Here is a 15,306-nt window from a genome sequence, read left to right as displayed (position 1 = left end):
CATAGAGACATCACAACCATGGAGAGTCTTTTCCCCCCAAAAGGCATTTCTTTATTAATATGATCTGCTGGGAATGCAGCACAGAGCCAGGGGCACATGAAAGGAGAATACCTCTCCAGGGGCAGCTGATTCTCTTCCATGGCCGAGAGGGGAAGGAAAGGTTGGGCTTATTTGGGTGTTTCGGTGCTGGAGAAAGTCAGGCCATCCCAATGGCCATGGCCTGTTTTTGAGTCTTCCTTGATGAGGCCCGAGATGGAAGTTTGCGTTTGCCTTCTGTGGAACTGGGCTTTCTCCATCGTAGCTCTTGTTGCATGGAAAATGTTGCACGTTTCTGTATGTGAGTGAGTGAGCGAGTGAGTGAGTGAGCAAGTGAGTGAGTACGCATGCACAGATGCCCCTTCTAAACCATCTTCTGTTGGTAACGGTAGAGGACGATCAGGGTGTGTGTGTGTTTATATGTTCCCCTCTTTGTGGGTCATATTGCCTTTTCCAGGGCACATAGGTGAAGATGTTGGAATGTGCAATTGTTCATGGTGGCAACCACAGGAATATTGTGTTAAGATGCTCTTTGGTGGGGGCGGGGGGTGCCTGGTTAAGCCTCCAACTCTTGATTTTAGCTCGGGTTATGATCTCATGGTTTTTGAGTTCAAGCCCCACATCGGGCTCTGCACTCACAGTGCAGAGCCTGGTTGGGATTCTCTCTCTCCCTCTCCCCTCTCCCTCTCCCCTCTCTCTCTCTCTCCTCTCTCTCTTCTCTCTCTCTCTCTCTCTCTCCCCCCACCCCTCCCCTGCACTTGCACTCTCTCTCTCTCTCTCAAATAAATAAACTTTAAAAAAAAAAAAAAGAGGCTCTTTGGAAGGTTTGGCTTGGAATGTGGAGGGAGTTTGTAAACCAGCGCTGTGGTCACCAATAACGTCCGTAAATTCCTCTTGATTACCAAAAGCTGATTGTACTGTGTTTGGGCCTGACTCATTTTTATAACTGCAATAAGAAATGCTCATTCATATGCATACACCCCCTTGGAATGTGGCCAGAGAACCTAAAACCCTGTGGTGTAAAGCAGCTGCCAAATCCAGAAAATTCACTTCTGTCTGGGGAGTTCTTAATAATCTTAAAAAGTTATAATAGTCTCTGTTGTTCCAGTTAGGTTGTTTACTGCTTGTATTTACACTTCTCTTCTGAAGGGAGGAAACCAACCCGAGAAAGTCACCTCCACCATTTTGCCTGTGGTATCTGTACAAGGGGGTGAATTCATCTCTCCTCAGGGTCTCCCAAATCCTCACAGGCTTCCTGATTTGCCATGATGAGGTAACAGACTGGTTTTCTGGGGAGGCTTTGTGGTTCTCCAAATGAAGTACATACAACACCTCTTTGTTTTCTTTCCTATTTTTTTTTTTTTTTGAGTGAGCTCTATGCCCGGCATGGGGCTCGAACCCCCTGTTTCTGAGATCAGAGTTGTATGCTCCACTTGACTGAGCCAGCCAGGCACCCCAGTGCGTATTTCTTAATGATGGGCTTGTCACACCTGATTAATTGAGATTCATTCTCAAGTATGACACTCGAGGTCCAGCCTTGCGTGTACCGTGCATTTGTTTGATGATGTAGTGGTAAAAATCAGAACAAAGTCTTACTGCACCTTTGCGAGTAACTGCATTGCCATTAATAGTAAAGAGACTCTGAAAAGAGTATTGTTCACGAATCCTGAAAGGTCAGTGAGAATAAGAAAGCCATTTAAAAATGTTTCAAGTGAAAATGTTGGAAAAAGCGTGAACTACTAGGTTAATAGTAAAAGATAAATCAGGAAGAATGAGAAGGGGCTTCAGACACCTATCAGAAATGACGACAATAAAAAGTAATACCAACACTATCCCCAAACAAATAATCCAAATTATATTTCCTTCATCAGTTCTTTTAGTCCTGTGTAATTATTTTTTGTTCCTCTGGCTTTTGGGTCAGCAGTTTGCTTTTATGAAGTCATCTGCCTCTGCCCTGGAAACAGTCCTGGAACTCAATACTGGCTCTCCTCTCACCTGGCGATTGTCTAAGAAATATCACCTGGGAAGCTGGCAGTGATGAGTCTGTTACTTGAAGTATCGATCAAACTTGGTCCAGTTCTTTCTGTGAGGGTTTGAGACCGTCCTCCTTGGTTTAAGACCCATTTTCTAGACTGTGACTTAGTGTGGAGTTTTTATGTAAGCCTGAGGGGGGAGCAGAAACTACCTGCTGATAAGACTGAATGGCTGTAGTTAACTTATTCCATATCCAACAACATCCTCATGGAGGAGAGTATAATCCCCTATCAGGGTATAGTGCTTACCTATTTAATACAGATTTGATCGGTATTCACCTGGAGGATAAGGACATATTATGGGCAGGGAAGGCATTAATAAGCCCCCAGGGTCATTTTGTGTAATGAGGCATTTAAATTGATAACATTTTACCTGGACAAAGGCAAGGGAAGACCGACTCTTCCTTTGATTTGACATTTCTTTGCGTGAGGCTCTCAGAAGCTGAGGTTGTAGCAGGTGGGGTGAAGGGGACAGAGAGGGCGGAAAGGGGAGATCAGAGGTAAAATGAAGGACACTGACCCCGCAGAAGCTGCAGGCAGTGAGAGTGGCAGCCTCTGGCTTCCTGAGACGCACTGGGGCTCTGCACCGTGTCAGGAGCAGTCTTGTTTCTGGACCTGTTGCCGACATAACATTTCGTACGCTCACAAATGGCGGTGTGTCAAAAGTGTGGTGATTAGGGCTGTTGTTGATAACATTTTATGTTTGATGCCATCTCCCTTTTGAACCTTGTTTCTCTGTGGTAACAAAAACAGTCATGTAGTCACTTGTAGATAAATTCTGTTAATTCCCAGTTGTATCTCAGTTGCAGGAAGTAGGGGTTGGGTGAGGGCCTAAGCCCTGCTACGTTGCTGGGAAGTGGCTCCTGGTGTTGTCTTTCTCTGGCATACACCTGCATGGAGTTGTTAACATCTCCAGTTAGTTGGCCAGCCAACTAACTGAAGTGCATGCTCCTTGCATCCAAAGAGAGACATTTGCGATCCCAGTATGACCTGTGCTGACCGTGCCCATTAGGTCATACGGAGTGCTCTTTCTTCTATGTCCTGCTCTTCTGGATTTACTAGTCCTCACACAGCCCCCTCTCTGGCCCCCTTCAGGGCCCCAGAACACTTGAGGATGTACTTCCATAACCTTTTAGTGTCAAGAGAGATTGATGAGGTTGCTGTCTCAAGCCCTCTGTCCTTGGATCTGCTTGGCGGCCATTTGTATTTTATGCAGAGGATCTTTTCACCAGGCTTGCCCCAAATTGGATTTCCAGTTGGTAGGAGAGCCCAGATCCTCTTTGTTGCTGGGAGCTGGTCGCCTGCCTGTGGTTTCATAAGTGCCTCTTCCCTACCTGGGACCCAGAGTTGGGTTGGAGACAGGGAGACCATTGGGGAGTAGAACCTTTCCTCAGGGCTCACCTGCCTCCACCACTTCTTCTCCTTCCCAAAATGTTGCTTCTTATAGCCCCAGCTTGGATCAACACTGGATGTGAGTGTTGAAGGTGTGTGAGGGTGGAATCTGATGCCTTTTCTTGCAAATCTTACAGCACATCTCACAGCACTCTGCTTCTCCCAGCCTTTTGTCTTTTGCATTGCAACATACCCCCTTCTTGCAAATCAGAACTGTATTGTCTCAGCTTTAAATTTTAAGAGCATTTCTAGGAAGGCAAAGCCAAGTGGTTATTTGTTCTCTTGATTTTTTTCTGGCATCTCTCCTTGATGTGGTCCCTAAAGACGTTGTAGAGGGTGAAGTCATCCTTGAATATCTCTGAATATTTCCTCTCACACCTCTCAGTGGCCTTGTGACCTTGGACAAGTTACTTAATAAATAGCTTTTTAAAATCTGTCCTCTCTGTTATGCCACTCCAGCCCATAGATTATAGAGAAATGATTGTCAAGGAGGAGGAGGAGGAGGAGGAAGAGGAGAAAGAAAGAAAGAAAGAAAGAAAGAAAGAAAGAAAGAAAGAAAGAAAGAAAGAAAGAAAGAAAAGAAAAGAAAAGAAAAGAAAGAGGCAATTAGTGCTGTTGTTGATAACATTTTATGTTTGATGTCATCTCCCTTTTGAACCTTGTTTCTCTGTGGTAACAAAAACAGTCATGTAGTCATGAGAAGGAGACGAAACTGAAATACTGTGTTAGGCGTGGATTTCTGTGCTTTTTCTAGGAGTCTTCCAGGAAAGATAGGAATTTCTCTTGGTATTTTCTAGTTAGTACCCAGCACCCAACCCAGTTAGGAAGTCAGTTCTTATATCTGACGTTAACTCTAGTTCTGGGATTATTTCTGCTGCTTTTTCTTCAACCCTCAGTGAAGGGTATAAGGAATGTGAGGTACTTGTTTCTTGATTTCTTTACTGTGGTTGAAAATCTAAGGGGATGGTAGAGGTCTCTTTCCATTAAGTCTTTGAGATATATTTAGAAGCCAACATTTCTCCTGTTCCCAGCCTGAGCCTGTGCCCACCCTGCCTCTGCTCCCTTTTCTCACAGAAACAAAACACATGGCCCTGACCTGGGCTTGTCAGCTTTGCTGCATCTGAAGGAGGGATTTGAGGCTCTGTCCTTGGTGAGGTGAAAATTTTGCAGTTGTAGGGTATAACATCAGGAAAAGATCACGCTTATCTTCTTCCATACTCCGTTGAGGGAACCCTTGAGTTCTTGATGGTGCCTTGGGTTTCCCATGAGGACCCGGGGAAGGCCTAAGGGATGGGGCCTCAGATCTCTCCCAGAGTCACTCCGTTTTTACGCTTTAACACATTGCTTTGCCTCTGTAGGGAAAGGCTTTGACCACCAGTGAGTGATCCTTGGGCTGGTCCCATTTACCAGAGAGGAGCCTGGAGGCCTAATGCGAGAAAGAAAGTTGCCCGAGGTCAGACATTGGGTAGGGACAGGGCTGTCTCAGGGCCTGAGCCTCTTGATTCCCAGGCTAGTACCTTTGTGTCCCGCCACATGTACCCCCTTAGGGACTCTGCACTCGCAACAGGGTGGAGGCTCTGTAGCTGAGTTTGGTGGGAATTCGATTTAATTTCGCCAGGGTCTCACCTCACTTGCCCACATCTCGAAGTGTCAGCCATCAAGCAGAGAATGTCACTGTGCTTCCCACAACCAGCAATGTCTTGAAGGCGCTTTACAGAATCTCTCCCACTTCTCTCCTCCTCTTTCCCTGGAGGAGGAAGTAGAGAGAACATCCCTGTCTCTCAGCACAGCTCCTTCTTTGCTTCTGTTGGCACACGTTAGCTTTCAGAGAAGGGATATATGGGTCAGCAGGCAACCGGACGTTTTGCAGAAGGCTGGGACCCTCATCCCTTCCTGGCCTGACAGGTGCTGGGAGGTAGGGGCGAGGCGGGGCAAGGGGCAGGGGGCAGGGGCACGATTGGTTCAGGCCGGGAAGGAAAGGGTGCTACAGGTCTTTCCAGCAGGGTGTGCGTGCTAAAGAGGAAATAACAACTTCCCTGCAGCTGAGCTATTTGAAACCGTAGAAAAATAGTCCACAGTGATTTTCTTTTCTCAAATGGTGATTTCAACCTGAGGGCTAGATTCTCGGGGAAAAAAGTCCCGGGTTGACAGACGGTTGTCTAATTCCATTACTTATCACAAGTAGAGTCGGGGAAAAGTATTAAAACGCAAACAGGAGGTGGTGCCACAGAGACGGGATAAAGAGTTCTTCCTGGCTGTAATGTCTCAATGGAAAAATCCTAAAAGAATCCTGCTGCTGCAGAGGCTCCCAGCAAAATGGAGGTTTATCTTTGTATCCAGGAAAGAACATTTTTCTTTAATGCCTATTGTGTGACAGGGTGAAGGCCCAGGGCTTGCAAACTTGCAATTTAAAAGCAGTTTGTATTAACCTCTCCATCCCCATTCAGCTTCATTCACTTCTTAGCGCTACACTGTAGCCAGAAATTAAACATGTAAAGCAACATTTAATTTTTAGGGCCTTGTTATTCTAAATGCCGTGACCTTAAAAGAAAAAAAAGAAAAACTTCAGAATTGAATTGGCAACTGCAAAGAAGAAAAACTTTCTAGTCGGGGCTCTTGGAGTATTGAGTAACTGCTGACTTTGGCTCCAAACTCAGGTTCTTACTTTTCTGCGAGTTCAGCTCTGCAAAAACAGAGGTTCTCCTGGTCATTTGCAAGCCTACTAGGCAGCAACTGATTGGAGAGAGATCGAGCCAAAGATACGAAGAGAGAGAAGGGTCAACTGAGGCAGAGGGGGGCCACTGTCGTAACTGGAATCCGGAGAAGGTCTGTGCTACAAATTAACGGCTTTGAAAATTCACGCAAGCAGTACTCTTCTTTTGCCATTACTTGTTTAGTTTATAAATTAATGCATATTCTTCTTTAAAATCTAAATGATACGGCAAAAGTGTCTCAGATTTCCCTTCCATTAGCTTTCTGTTGCCTGCGCTTCTAATTATTTTCAATACACATATACTAACATACTTTATAAACTTTACTCATCCCAAATCAGGATTATGTTCTGTGTAATATTTTGTACCCTGTCCCCTTTTTTGTATCATAGATATGTCTTCATCTAAGTACACACGGATGTGTGTGTGAGGGCGTCTGTTTGTCCCCCTTCATCCTTCCTTCTAGCCGCCCTGCCTGCCCCGCTGCCTGGTACTCCAGATTTAAATATATCATGACTGCTCATCGTTTCCATTTGATGCCCGCGGGCATATCAAGCTTAACGGCCATAATCAAACCCCTGATCTTTGCCCCACATCTGCTCCTTCCTCCCGCAGTGTTTATCATCTGAGTAAATGGTGCCTCCGTATTTTGATTTGCTGAAAAAGAAGATCTTCTTTGTCTCCCATGCTATCATCCTGTTGATTCTGCGTTCTCAGCCTTCTGAATATAGCTGCCACTTTTTTCCTCCACTGCCACTACCCCAGTGGTCTGCGACATCCTCGTCTTTTAGTTTGATTGCTCCCTAATTGATCTCCGGGCCCCTGCCCTCTCTTTCAAACGTAGGAGTTAAACCAGTTCTGTACAATATAAGTCAAATTGTGTAATCCCCTGTTCAAGACCCGCCAGTGACTTCCCATCTTTGTTCAGAGGTAGAGCTAGCATCCTTTCAGTGACTTGCAAGGCCCAATATGATTACATCCCCTCCTGTGTCTCAGTACCCGTCTTCTGCCGCTGCACCCTCTGCCTGCTGGGCTCTAGGCACGCAGGCCTCCGTGGGGGCCCTCAGGTGACTCCCTGGTGCCCCTGCCTCGGGGCTTTGCACTGCCTGACCCGTCTTCTCAGACACCTGCACAGCTCGCTCCGTCCATCGCCTCTACACAGATGTCACCTTCTCAGGAACCGCCTGGAAGTTCTTACCCCCTTTCGTCCTTTGTTTTTCTCTGTGCCCTTTATCACCTTCTCCCATATTAGATTGACCTCCTTTGTGTATTGTCGTGCGTTGCCCAGCTAGAATGGAAGTTCCACGAGGGCGTTTTGTCTGGATTCTCCATAGTCATTTGTCCACTGTTGAGTGTCTCTACCTCATTCTTTTTAGGAGTTGCCCTTTGTATAGATGTACCATGGCTCACAGTGTTTAAAAGAGCAACAACATGATTTATGAGGACAAGAGATAATCTGTATAAGGTGCTGACTGTGTGTACTGGGCTAAGCACGTGGTGTGTGAACATTTCATTCTTCCGGCCAACTGATGTCGTCTCTGTTGCTGGCGAGAACGTTGGAGATCTGGGGCATTCAGTACCTTGCCCAAGGCCACATGGCTAATAAATGACAGAGCAGGGATTTGAAGGCTCTTCTAGAACTTGTTCTCTTACGCTCCCATCAGACTGTGTTCTTAACCTAAACCGAACGTGCACTGAAAGGGCAGAGTCTTTCTTTGGAAAAAGAAAAATAAACACGCACACGTACAGCCGCACCTTTGAAACTACCCCTCGCCTTGCTTTCTGCGCTCAGAGCGTGCACTCCTTCCCGGAGAGCCCAGCACTCTCTGACGGGCCTTTTCCAAGGTGAGAGAATTAACGTCCTTGCTCGTTTTCTCCTCTTCCTTTCTGCGAGCACACTTAGCTGTCTGAAGTTTATCAAAACGCTGGCACGGGCTCATTGCTCACCACCGTATTATGCTTTTCTGATAGCTGCGAGTTTCCGACCCAGCTCCTTAAAGATAAAAATTCGTTTGCAGTCTGTCCCGACGTCGACTGATTTCCCATCGCCCTGCTATCTATCGAAAAGAAAAGATGGCATTACAATAAAAAAAAAAATTGAAATTATAATCGGAAGAAAGCAAGTGGCTGCAATCCCACAAGGCCAGCTTCTTAGGAAAATGTGGGTGGGCCCTTTCTTTCTTAGATCCGAGAGATATGGTGGGAACCTTGGCCACGTGGGGAGCATGGGAAGGTGTGCCAGCACCCTGACAGGTGTGGGGAGAATGGAGTGAACTCAATTTTAACTACAGAGGTGGAGTTCAAAACCTACAGCTGTTCTGTCCTCCTCCTCATTATTATCTTAATGGTGATGATGGCGATTCTGTGTTGCAAAAGTAAACGTGGCAGTTAGAGCGGAAGCAGAAATGTCCCTTTGATGATTTAACCTGCGTTATGTTGAACGATGCCGGCTACAGCGCAGAATAAGCAGTGGGCTGCGTACGTGGTTCCAGATATTCACATCGGTTGGGAGTGCAGGAAAAGAAACGAAACAACTGCCCAGATCTCTTCAGTCTGAGGAGACAGGGGGAGGCGAGAGATAGAAATCCTGGTGGCGTCACGAGGGTCAAAGCGTGTGCTCCTCTCCTAACCGCACAGCAGTAGCCCCGAGGGGCCCTCCTGCTGGACAAGAAGGAGCTTTGCGGCAAGAGCAGAGCAGCCTGCTTATCCCGCCGGGGCAAGTCTCATGATTTCAAGGCCTCCACTGTGCTCCAGGGAGAGAGAACTTCAGAGTCATTTAGGTGAACTTCTGGGAGGTGCAGGACTGGAGTGGATCGGAGGTGATGAGAAGGACCGAGGGGGTCCTTGGATGTGAGAATTCTTGCTTTCCGACGTCCCAGTGATGCAGTGGCAGGTTGTGTTGGGGGCTGGTCCCTCATACTGACTAGCTTTTGTTGTGTGGAAGGATCAGCGCGAGGAACCCGTGTAGCGCTCCTGTTACTTATGTGTCTGGGCATCCCACAAAGGCAGTTCCAAGGGTCTCTTTCCTCCCATGCCAGCCTCGAGACTGTTTTGGCCTCTTGGCCTGCCTATGGGTCGTCTATGCTCGAGTGTCTTCAAAGGCTCTTTGCAGCAGGTGGAGCGAGGCCAACAAGTGGGGTGGGTCCCACCCCAGCAAGGGATGGGAGTCTCCCCACCTTCTCAAATCACTGGGCAGGGGATACCGATGCTGTGAAACTAGATTTAGAAGTTCGACCAGAGAATTAGTGCAGACAGGAGATTTGATTGGAATGCTGATCATGTACCAATGCGCAGGGATAAGAAATACTCCAAAAAATGCCTTACAAGAAATTACTTGAAGCCACATTAAAAAAAAAAAAAAAAGCCTGTCATTTTACGAGGCTATTAATTCTATGGAACTATTCCCCTGAGAGGCATTACTGAGGCTGAAGAGGTCTGGATCCCTGTCCATACATCTCTCCAGATTTTAGGATTTGGGAGACTCAGTCTTAAACCGGGCTAATCCACAGGGATTGTTCAGAGCTCCAGGACTGTAGTTTTGGGAGGACAATATCGGGTCCTCCTACTCCATTGGCCTGATCCCAGTCTGTGGCCAAGTTCCTTCACAGTGGGGGTACTGCTGGCTGTCCCCAAGCACCAAGAGCTGGCATCTGCCCTTCCGTTGAGCCTCCCTCCCCTTCCCAGCCTCCCCAGGTATTAAAGGCTGGCTGCTGTGGGGTGCCTCACCTGGCAGGCTCCCGTCTGTGATGTGCACCTGCCGGTCTGTCCTCTCCCCTGGGGACGTAGGCCCCAGCCTTCCCTACAGACTGCTCAGTGGGCTGGGCACAGTGCATAGGCCACTGCAAGGCATAGGTTGGGCCACACCTTCCCTCATTGTGGAAGGAATGAATTGATGGCATGTGTAGACTGTTAGAGTCTTTAAAGCACTTTCACGTGCCTGAAAAAATTGGGTATCATAAGTGAATTTTGTCCCCAAGCCAAAGAGGCAGGCTCAGTGATTCCACGCTGCCAGTCTGTGGCCTTCCTTGAGTCAGTCATTCTGGGGCTTGGCCTCGGGCTGGAACTTAACTTGTGTGTGTTGCTGGCCCCTCTGGACTGGGAACAGAAGGCAACTTCCAACCCAGCCTCAGGCAAGTCTCCTCTCTCCCTGTGTCCTGCCTCCCTAGCTTAGGAAAAGGGCTCAAGGTGTCTCTGGAAGCAAATATTTTTGCCTGGATGACCGAAGTGTAGTATCTTTTGGAATAGAACATTCTGTTCCTACTTTGCTCAGGCTCTCATGAGAACACAGAGAACGTTTCTGGGCAGAGGGGGGAGTATCTGGAGCTAGCAAAAGCTCTCGTTTGGATCGAGAGCTGCCGGTACAAGAATCCTACATATCTCTATGTTGTGAAGTAGCTGGGGTAAATACTGATTACCTCTGTGTCTAGAGGAAGCTCCAGTTCAGGAAAACGTAGTGAACGAAAATAACACCGATCAGTGACTTCACGTACCTTGCTTCCACAGTCCTCTAAGCCCTATTTAAAATCAAAATTTAAAGCTTAAGGCGCTGTTCTGACAGCTAATCTGTTTTGTTTCGTTTTCTAAAATTGAGGGCAGTGATTGAGTTTGGAGGTAGTGATAATGTATCTTCATCCATCCATCTGGTCATCTATCTTTGTGTCCATCTGTCTATCCCTTCATCTGTCCATCTATCCATCAGTCACCCATCCACCACTTATTAAATGGCTACTCTGTGCCCAGGTCCTGTGCTGTCTCTCCCCTAAGTGGGATAACAACTCTTAATATCTATAATAACGTCGTTCGTGTATCTTCATGTGGAACTCACTTATGTCCCAAGGTGACAGTTGTCTAGAGCTGGGATGTTTCCTATCTTTTTATGGATTTGGGTTTATAAGTCCGCTACTCCAAAGGCTTTTTATTGCTTTCTGAGTACTTTGTCATACTTTTGACCCACTGCTCTTATAGTCTCAGTGGTCAGAAGGGCTAGACTTCATCTCACGTAGTTGAGACAAGGAAACTAACTTAAAAATATTGAACTGTTACATTTGTAACCATTGATACACTGGCATTGTCTAAGCACTAGATCATGACCTTGAAAGCGAGGACTTTGTCTCACTTATCTGTCATTATATCCCTAGCCTAGGGTCTGTTGAATGAATGAACACAACTAAGTATAAATATAAGTTTGTAAGAGATGTGTTACACATTTCATTGGAGCAGTATTTAAATAAGCAAATATCCAAGTTAAATTGGGTGCCTTTCTACCTGGTGTATGGTATGAGTTACTGATTATCCTACCTAAGGTAGAGACAGACCTACTTCTGGGTTTACTCTGAGACTTCTGATTCAGGTTGGCATCTAAAGTCTCTGGGTCATTTTCCCCAGTCCCTTTTTGTGATAACCACAGCTGAATACTTTGCCCTCAGGAGTCCTGCTGTGTTGTCTCTTTGCCCATGAGCAGTAGTTAGGGGAGAGGTCACAGTCATGGTCACTAGCATACCTACTGCCTTCCCTTTCTTATAGATGGTTGCTTTCCATCAGACCTCCCATGAGTCCTAAACTATGTATCTACAAGTTTGGGTGCCAAGTCGTTCATACTTACTCTGCCCCATTATTTGCCTATCAGGTACAAATGATAGAACTCGCGAGTTGTATACTTGTCGTGTGCTAGAGAAAGCATGGGCTCTGGACGCAGGCAGTCATGAGATTGAAGTCCAGCCTTAGGACTTACTAGCTGTGGCTTTGGGTGGGCCGCTTAGTTTCTCCGAGTCCCCCTTTCCTCATCTGTAAAAGCAAAGTAAATAAGGGCTATTTGCAGAGGTCATTATGAGAGCAAAGTCGATTCGAGGAGATAAGTATGAAAGCAGCTGGTTCTCACAGGTGCTCAAGGAATATCAGTTTTCACTCTTTCATTAGGTTAATTCACACACACACACATACCACCCTGTGCGCGGGAATAACTTGATCTCCTCTCTGTGCAGTTTGGTAACACACTGCCTTTCCCAAAGACTTTGGGGTCTTGGGACTTGGGGTCCCAAGACTAGAATGTCCTGCCAACATGTAGCAGGCACTGTTAGCTGTCTTTCCCATTCTCAGTTCTGGTTTTCTTTGAGGGCAAGTGTGTCCAGCATTGTTCCCAATGTCCCAGTCTCTCCTCAGCTGAGGACCCTTTGAGTCAGTCCTACCAAATTAGACCCCAGTGAAGCCTTCTGGAGGTCACTGAGAAAGTTTTCGCTTTCATGCACAGCTGTCCCTTTTTCCTGGAGAGGTTTGTGTGATGCTTCAGCAACCATTTTGTGACCACAAGGTGAAAAGCCTGTGGATAAAGTCTATCCGCTGAAAATGACTGAGCAGAAACACAGAAAGAATGTGGGTCCAGGCTGAACTGACATCCTTGCTGCCTATCTCCTAACTTCTTATGTCACAGAGTAAAGTTCCATGAACATATGCCACTGTTAATCAAGTTTTCTGTTACTTGCAGCTAAACACATTTTCTTTTCTTTTCTTTTCTTTTTTATGTTTATTTTTGAGAGAGAGAGAGTGCAAGCGAGAGCAAGCCCAAAAACAGAGGAGGGGCAGAGAGAGAGGGAGACACAGAATCCGAAGCACGCTCCAGGCTCCAAGCTGTCAGCACAGAGCCTGACACGGGGCTCGAACCCACAAACTGAGAAATCAGGACCTGAGCCAAAGTCAGACCCTTAACCAACTGAGCCACCAAGGCGCCCCTAAACACATTTTCTAATCAACATAGAACACGTTCCTTTTAAAGACCATTTGCTTCAAGACAGGCAATATTGGCCTGAGGCCAGGAGCTCCCAGGGAGTCAAGGACAATGACATCTTGGTATCTGGGGAAGGGGAGACCTGAGATGGCATCAGGAGCATCACTCAGACTGCAAGGAGATATCTGAGTGTCTCAGAAGCATTGTAGGCTCCAGCACTAGATGCAGGGGCTTAGGTTGGTTTGTAGTGGGAACATCTGACCTTAAGTGAAGTATGGTCCTGTGTCAGCCGTTCCTCATCCCTTGCAAGGACTACTCGTAGGAAAGCGGAAAGCATATTCCAAGGTGCAAACTAGCCAGGCGTGTTGAGCTGGAACACACTGTCCGTGAAGGTGAGCAGAAGGAACCGCCCAGCTGGAGCAGGCAGCTCTGTGGCCAAAGGGAGTAGATACCTATAGATTTTTTAATAACCTTAAAAAAAAAAACCCAAAACTGCTGGGTTATACATTTTTCTTAGCATTTGGGAAATTCTGAAAAACACAAAGAATAAAGGCTGAAAATTGCCTATGCTCTCCCGAACTCAGTATAATCGTGTACTACCTTAAAATATTTATTATTAGCTTAATACTTAATAATATTTCCATGTCATCAATTATTCTTTTAAAACTTGATTTTTAATGGCTGTGTGGTGTCTGATTCTATAAATGTACTGTAATTTTTATAACTAGTCCTCTATTATTAAGCATTTAGCTTCTCTCTAATTTTTCATTATTACAAACACCGCTTTTGTGAACATCATTGTGTATTAATTTTGCACATATCTTAATTATTTTTGTAAGCTACGTTCCGAGCAGAATTTCTGGGTACAAGGATATGCAGCTTAAAACTCTTTTGTTGTTACAGACTAGCAAAAATTTCTCACGGAAAAAATATACCATAAGCAATGTCTAAGAATGCCAGTTGAAAAGACACTTACTATAATTTGTTTTAAGTTTATTTCTTTATTTTGAGAGACAGAGCATGAGCGAGGGAGGGGCAGAGAGAGAGGGAGAATCCCAAGCAGGCTCTGTGCTGACAGCACAGACGAGGGGCTCCAACTTGTGAAACTGTGAGATCACAGTTTCTGAGCAGAAATCAAGAGTCGGACGCTTAACCAACTGAGCCATCCAGGCGCCCTGAGAGTATAATTTTTAAAATAATTTTTGTACTTTCTTTAGTTAAGATTTGAATGTGCTGTACATAACCCACACTCCAGTGCTCAAATAGCAGTGGTTTAAGCAGAAGACGGTTTACTTCATTTTCCTACAGAACAAGTCAAGTAGTAGGATAATCAGGGCTGGTATGCGAGCATCTGAATCATCAAGGACGCTTTTATCTTGTCACTCTGTCAACCTTAGGGTGCATCCTCTTGGGCCAGCATGCCTGCTAGAGCTCCAGCCATTATATCTGTAATCCATTCAACAGGGAAAAGGGAAGAGCAAATAAGGGCACACTACTTTTCTTCTAGCAGACCTCTGTGAATCTGGATGTAACCCTCCTTCCATCTCACTGGCCAACTCAGTCTGCATTTTTTCTGAGTCTCGTTGCACGACCCTACCTGGATGGTGAGGAATATAGACTTTTAAACTAGAAAGCAACAAGCTCTCTAAAAAGTGAAGTTCTTGGTATTAAAGAAAAGCAGAAGAATGGATGTTGGGAGACCATTACCTGACTCTGTCAGAGGTTTATTTATTTATTTATTTTTACTTCTTTGACTACGGTGCAGATTTAACTTTATGTTTTCATCGACATGAAAAAAAAAATACAGGCTATTTATAATTCTTCTGTATGAATTCTCTCATATACCCTCTGCTTTCCCTTTTAGGATCTGAGTCTTTGTCTCAGTAATTTATAAGGGGATTGTTTTACATATTAAGGATATGAATCCATCGTATATATTTCACATTTTTCCCCCCGATTTGTCATTCGCCTTTAATGGTGTTTTCGGATAGACTCAGGTTTTGATGTTCTCACCCAGGCAGGTCTATCGTTCTTTTCTTTTGGAGTTTCTGGCTTTGATGTATGCTTAGAAATCTCTCCCCAACTCTGAGGCCAGATGAAAAGTCCAGCTATGTTTTCATTTTGTTCTTTTCATGGTTTGAATTTTTCATGTTTGATGCATGAGGCCAGTGGCATTTGAACAGGAAGAAATGGTTGATACTGTGAGCCAGTGTAGTGAAAGCTTCCTCCAAGCAGCACTCACTCTTACTCTACATAATGCAAGCTATTTCCTACTCTCTGTCATTATCCTTCATATTTTAGAAAGCTGTGTTTATAACCCACTCATGGATTGTGACCACGAGTTGAAAAAAATACTGTTTTAATCAATCTCCAGCTGATTCTGGGGTGCGCTATGAGAGAGAGGGAGTGACGT

The 15,306-nt window shown here is 45.6% G+C and overlaps 1 protein-coding gene across 2 annotated transcripts in view; it reads left to right on the top strand.

The window, feature by feature from the left end:
• The window catches only part of SPOCK1 (SPARC (osteonectin), cwcv and kazal like domains proteoglycan 1), a 521,381-nt gene that overhangs the window by 434,588 nt on the left and 71,487 nt on the right, over positions 1-15,306 (top strand). The window lies entirely within an intron of this gene.

This window comes from Prionailurus bengalensis, chromosome A1 (assembly GCF_016509475.1).
Source record: "Prionailurus bengalensis isolate Pbe53 chromosome A1, Fcat_Pben_1.1_paternal_pri, whole genome shotgun sequence".
Classification (NCBI taxonomy): Eukaryota; Metazoa; Chordata; class Mammalia; order Carnivora; family Felidae; genus Prionailurus; species Prionailurus bengalensis.
The sequence above is the reverse complement of the archived record's forward strand: the minus strand, read 5'-3'. Positions and strand labels throughout refer to the sequence as shown.